The 6188-nt window shown below is 39.3% G+C and overlaps 1 protein-coding gene and 1 long non-coding RNA gene across 2 annotated transcripts in view; one reads left to right on the top strand and one right to left on the bottom strand.

The window, feature by feature from the left end:
- The window catches only part of LOC308066549, a 50120-nt gene extending 47932 nt beyond the window's left edge, over positions 1-2188 (top strand). The window contains exon 2 of the long non-coding RNA XR_013929192.1: positions 378-2188. This is a non-coding gene — a long non-coding RNA (uncharacterized lncRNA). The remainder of the gene's footprint in view (positions 1-377) is intronic.
- The window catches only part of KCND2 (potassium voltage-gated channel subfamily D member 2), a 290804-nt gene that overhangs the window by 261629 nt on the left and 22987 nt on the right, over positions 1-6188 (bottom strand). The gene's annotated exons all lie outside the window — the stretch shown is intronic.

Below are 6188 nucleotides of genomic sequence, written 5' to 3'. Positions count from 1 at the left end.
GTTTGGTGACCCTACTTAAAGCAGGAAGGGCTGGACAAGACAGTCTTCAGAGGTCCTCTTCAACCTCACCTCAATTCTGCAATTCTGTTCTTCAAGAATAAAACGCTGTGCTGTAAGGCTATGTCCCCTACATTGTAACACTCCTTGTGGGATTAATGATAAAGCAGCTTTTCCCCTACTTGTAACTGAGTAAGAGACAGCTAAGAGTGGTCTTAAAATCCATGGCCCCGGCATGGTGTGCTGGTTGCCAGAGGCACAGCAGTGTCAGGAAAGTCAGTTCAGGTATCTCATGAATTAGAGAAAACTAGACTTTGCAAAACCTACATTACCATCCTTTGAGAACTTTAGGAGATAAATAGTACAGACTGAGGGGTCAGAGGAAGTCAGGGGACTTCAGAAGAATCAGAAGACTTAATGGTCTGGTAATTCATGGGTCTTTAAACCAAACTTTTCGCTTGTATTCATGTGACGTTTTGCTTAAACCAGGAAATTATGGTCCTCTAAACAAGGTCCTGCAATAAAATATTACTTATTTTATTCATTATCTGGTCTATATAATGTTCTAAAGTGTTAGATGCAAGTTTTCTAAGAAGTTAATGGCTTCAAGTTCTTAAAAGTATTTCAAACAGATATATAAAATGGCTGGCTTTATGGTCATAAGCATTAACTTTCAGTTCTTATAGTCTTATAGACCAAAAAAGTTACATACACATTACTGGTATACTGGTGGAAGCTATTTGATTTTACAGACATTTTCTGCAACTTTCTTCAGTAGTAAGATTTTCAAAGAAATCACTGAAAGTAGTGGTTGTAACATCCACCTAACCCATTTTTCTGTCCAGTGTATCTCTTAACTTTTTGCTATAAAAGAAATGTCACACATACACATTTTTAATTACAAACAAAACATTTCATCAGACTAAGTATGCAAAAAGCAACATATATATTGCTAACTGTAAACTTCCCCGCAAAAGTTTTATGCTGATATGTTATTTCTGATGGGACAACGTGACAACGTGTTGAATGAAAACTACTTTGTTAGAAAATCTTAGGACTTCTGGTGACTCATAAAAACAAACACCAGGGACATTTTGGAATTTTGGAATCTCCATTCCCTCAGCCCACAGGTTTGATTAATCTGCTCAAAACAGAGCAATTTCATGCTCCATTGCTTTTGAAGTGACATAAGGACTTAAGCACTCATACCTTGTGGCAGATCAAAGATATATCTAGCCAAGGGTCTTGTGGCCATTACTGACTGCGCAAAGGCATGAAAACAGAGCAAACATATTTGACACTTTCTCTTAATATTGGCTCATCTTCCACCTATTTTCAGTTCAGTGATATTATGAAGCAGATAGCTTTTCTATGCGCTTACAAACATAAATTAATTTGTTTCGTGAATTCGCCTAGCTACCCCCTTGAGAAAAATAACTTTTTAAACATCTATCATGTGAGATACTGCAGAGTTTCAGGTTTGCTGAAAATCTTGAGAAAAAAGTTGAGTTCCTAAGAACTATAAATTGTCTTAATACAGGATGAAAGTAAGGGTTAATGAAGCACTAAAGCATTCATAATCAAAAAATCTAAAACTGCCAAGTTTTTTTAGATGCAAGTCTTTTCCATAGATTTTATGCCAGCATAGCTGAAAATTTAGAACCATGCAAAATGTTCAAAGTTCCTACATTTAAATGAAATAATAAAAAATAATCCTTCTGTTTTTCTTAGATATTGTAGCTTGACCTGCCATTTATCTGACATGTAATTTGATATATAATCATATTATATATGGTTTTGCTCTTCTGTATTAACACAATTTTAGTAAACAACTTCCATCATATTTATCTCCTCTAATGCATTTTTAAGGTCTTTCTAGTGATGACTATGTCTGATGAATACTGTTGAAGTCATATGATTAATGAGTAAGTTAACAACTAAAAGTTTTCACGGAATAATTCTCCAGGCTTCTTGCAGAACATTCAATAGGGAAGGCATTGTTATTTTTTCATAGCTTAATTCAGTTCCTCAAAAGACTGATCATGGAAATAGCCCCTGCAAATATTTAATGACATTGATCCGCTACACAAAGAGACATACCTTAGGCTCCCATTGCTCCCTCTACCAAAACCAGTGTTACTTTTTAGCATTTTCCCTCATTTAACTGCAGTAAAAAAAAAAAAAAATAAAAGTTGAAGTAAATGTAATGATATAATCTGTAAATAATATTTTTTCTTGTTTTGCACCCTGAACCACAAACCTGGTAAGTGGCTCCTGGAATTCTCAGGAATGTTCACTGACTGGAAACCAATGGAAAATGGGAACTTTCTTCATGCATAACCCCAAACTAAAACAGCTCTTCATGTCTTCCCAAGACTAAACATACGTTCAAACACAAAGGAACAAGAACTTGAACCACAGTGGACAAGAGCATGACCAGGTGAAGCCTTTCCTTTTGTCACCTTGCCCTGCTGCTGTGCACTGAGCCTGGTTTCCACTGCAGCTCACATTAATAAGGGGAGAGAATCAGCAATTTTCAAAATCCCCTTGGATTTTCCATGTCCTGATAAAACTTGCTCTCCAGGTACCTTTCAACTACACTTTCAGGTCTGTTCTGAAACGTCTTGGTTATTTTTCCTTCCAATTTGGGAGCATTATACCATCTGGCAAGGGTTTTCTCTTTTGAATTTTCCAGAACTGAATTTCCATTATCAGCTCTATTTTGATTTTACACAGAATGCCAGGAAACAATAATCTAGATATAAAAGGAGGAAGGCATTATACACAGGCTACCTGTGAAAAAAAAAGCATTTCTGAAAATGCATATTTTACACCACAAAATTCACAAGGACAACATTATTTGAAAGAGAAATGTAGATCAAGAAATCCTCCCTTATCAAGTATTTTCAAGATTTTTTTTCACAAATTTTGCCCAAATCTAATAATTACTATGACTGAAGATAGGACTGTGATGCAATTCATACTTCTAAAGATACCTACTTTTTCCTTTCTTCTGAGGTCTTTTTTCTAGTAAAGACTCTTTATTGAGACATAATCCAGAACTCTCTGAGGTCAACAGGATCCTTAATGGGTTTTGCATCAGCCACTAATTTACTTACCATTTGCCTAAAGGATACAACTTCAACTGTAATTATTTTTCTGTCATTAACAGTCAGCTTAATTTCTATTCAAAATGTCCTAAAACAAATTTGAAAAAAACCTTTAGTTTTAAACAATGGAAAAGGTTTTGATTAACTTTACGATTACAAGAACAAATTAACATGAAAGTAGGCTAAAAATTGTGAACATGCCTTTGATGAAGAAAACTGGGCTCCTTGCCAATGTTAAAAGAAAAGAGAGAGGTTCAAGGTAAAGATGTTACTGTTCAGCTTGAGTCAGAATCTGGAAACAGAGACCCTTACATTTTGAGTCCTTACATATGCAAGAAGTCTGAGTGAAATTAAGCGGGGCAAAAATAAAGCACTCAAAAAAAGGGGATGTTTCTGCAGCAGACAAAAATATGATACAGACAGACAAATATGAGCTGCAGCACTTTTCAGGATTTGAATACCCTGGTACATAGTGAAGTATATATAAGGTGTGCTGCTAAAATAGATAGTATAATCATGTATAACTTTTATTTATATCATAGAATCATAGAATGACTTGGGTTGGAAGGGACCTTAAAGATCACCTAGTTCCAATGTCCTTGCCATGGGCAGGGACACCTCCCACTAGACCAGGTTGCTCAAAGCCCCGTCCAGCCTGGCCTTGAGCGCTTCCAGGGATGGGGCAGCCACAGCTTCTCTGGGCAACCTGTTCCAGTGTCTTGTCACCCTTGTAGTGAAGAATTTCTTCCTAACATCTAATATAAACCTACCCTCTTTCAGTTTAAAGCCATTCCCCTTGTCCTATCACCACATGCTTTTGTCAAAAGTCTCTCCGGCTTTCCTGTAGGTCCCAGTTAGGTACTGGAAGATTGCTACAAGGTCTGCCCAAAGCCTTCTCTTCTCCAGGTTGAACAACCTCAAGTCTCAGCCTGTCTTCCTAGGAGAGGTGCTCCACCTCTCTGGTCATCTTTGTGGCCCTGCTCTGGACTCTTTCCAACAGGTCCCTATCCTTCTTCTGTTGGGGGCCCCACAGCTGAATGCAGTACTCCAGGTGGGGTCTCAGGAGAGCAGAGTAGAGGGAGAGAATCACCTCCCTTGACCTGCTGCTCATGCTTCTTTTGATGCAGCCCAGGATATGGTGATGATTATATGATTATATATACTGCATTTATACTCTGTGTGTATGATTATGTTTATATGTGTGTATACATACATACAAACACAGAGATACATAAACACTATGTAATTATTTGGTATAAATTGTATATTGTACCTTTGTAATAGACCCTAAAAAGTGTGTAGAGAAGACAAATTCAAATAGGCACTAAATTAGTTTTGAGGCACTTCACAGGTATTTTTGTTTTTCTGAAAGAGCCAGGTACCTAACTGTGTAGTCTTCTGAAGATAGTTGCATGGGGAACTACAAGCTTTACAGGAGAAAAATAGCAAAGGTCTTAGTTGCCTTGCAAGGAATAGACATTTCCTACAGGTAGGAAGAGATGTCACCATTTGGGAATCTAAACAGAACACCTGTGAAGCAATACAGCTGGGTTCTCTTCCCATGAGAGCAGAGGGGTGTCAGGCTCCTCCTGTGGAACAATTCTGCTCTAGGAAGAGGAGGAAGCCTCTGTAATTAGGGCCCTTTTCTATTAAATATTTATACGATGTTACAAAGTTGCAGTAGGCATCTATTGCCTGATAACTCCACAAGCATCTGGGAGAAGTCTTGTGACCACTAGACCTTGCTCTTGTGGGGGACTTCGTCTTACCAGATGCCTGCTGGAAATACAACACAGCAGAGAGGAAACAGTCTAGGAGGTTCCTGGAGAATGTGGAACATACCTGCCTGACACAGCTGGTCAGAGACTGGACCAGGGGAGATGCCCTGCTGAACCTGAACAGAGGACTGGTGGGTGATGTGGTGGTCAGAGGCTGTCTCGAACATAGCCATAATTTTGATTCTTGGAGAAGTAAGAAGGGCTGTCAGCAGAACTGCTACCTTGGACTTCCAGAGGGCCAACTTTGGGCCGTCCAGGAGACTGGTTGACACAGTTCCTTGGGAGGCAATCCTGGGGGGGCAAAGGGGTCCAGGAAGTCTGGACTGTCTTCAAGAAGGAAATCTTCAAGGTACAGAAGCAGGTCATCCCTATGTGCGGAAAGACAAGCAAGCAGGAAAGAAGACTGTCCTGGCTTAAAAGACAGCTTTGGCTGGAACTCAGGAGAAAAAAAAAGAATTCACTGTCTTTGGAAGAAGGGGTAGGCAACTCAGGAGGACTGTAAGGATATTGCAAAGTTATGCAGGGAGAAAATTAGTGAGGTGAAAGCCCAGCTAGAACTCAAGCTGGCCACTGCTGTAAAAGGTAACAAAAATGTTTTTACAAATACATTAGAAACAAAAGAAGGGCCAAGGAAAATCTCCATCTGTTATTGGATGCAAGGGGTGAGGGTGGGGGGTTGGGGAGTGGGGTGGGGATGGAATATTGCCACAAAGGATGAGGAAAAGGCTGAGGGATCTAATGCCTTCCTTGCCTCAGTCTTTAATACGAAGACCAGTTACCCTCTGGGTACTCAGCCCCCTGAGCTGGAAGTCTGGGACAGGGAGCAGAATGAAGTCCCACAGTCCAGGAGGAAATGGTTAGTGACCTGCTGCTCCACTTAGGCACACACCTCTGTGGGGCCAGATGGGATCCACCTGAGGGTACTGAGGGAGCTGGTGGAAAAGCTCATCAAGCCACCTTCCATCATTTATCAGCAGTCCTGACCAGCGTGGGAGGTCCCAGAAGTTCTTCATTGCAACTGAACAAGCAAATGCTTGAGAGATGCTACGTACTTCATGTCTTTTAATCTGTAGTAAAATTTGTCACACAAAATTCTGGTTTATTATCTTGTTTTAATCAGCTTATTCAAAACCTTTAACTGCCTAGAGGAGATTAGATTAAACTACACAGCAATGTGAATAATGGCTATATGGGTCTATAACTACTACTTCTGAAGAAAGAAGAGACAAAATATATATTAAAAATACACCTAGTACTTGATATGCTTAATTAACATCTCTTACTTTTGATAATTTGAACAGTT

The sequence above is a fragment of the Falco punctatus genome (genome assembly GCF_963210335.1).
Source record: "Falco punctatus genome assembly, chromosome: 6".
Lineage (NCBI taxonomy): Eukaryota > Metazoa > Chordata > Aves > Falconiformes > Falconidae > Falco > Falco punctatus.
This window is presented reverse-complemented; position numbering and strand designations above follow the sequence as displayed.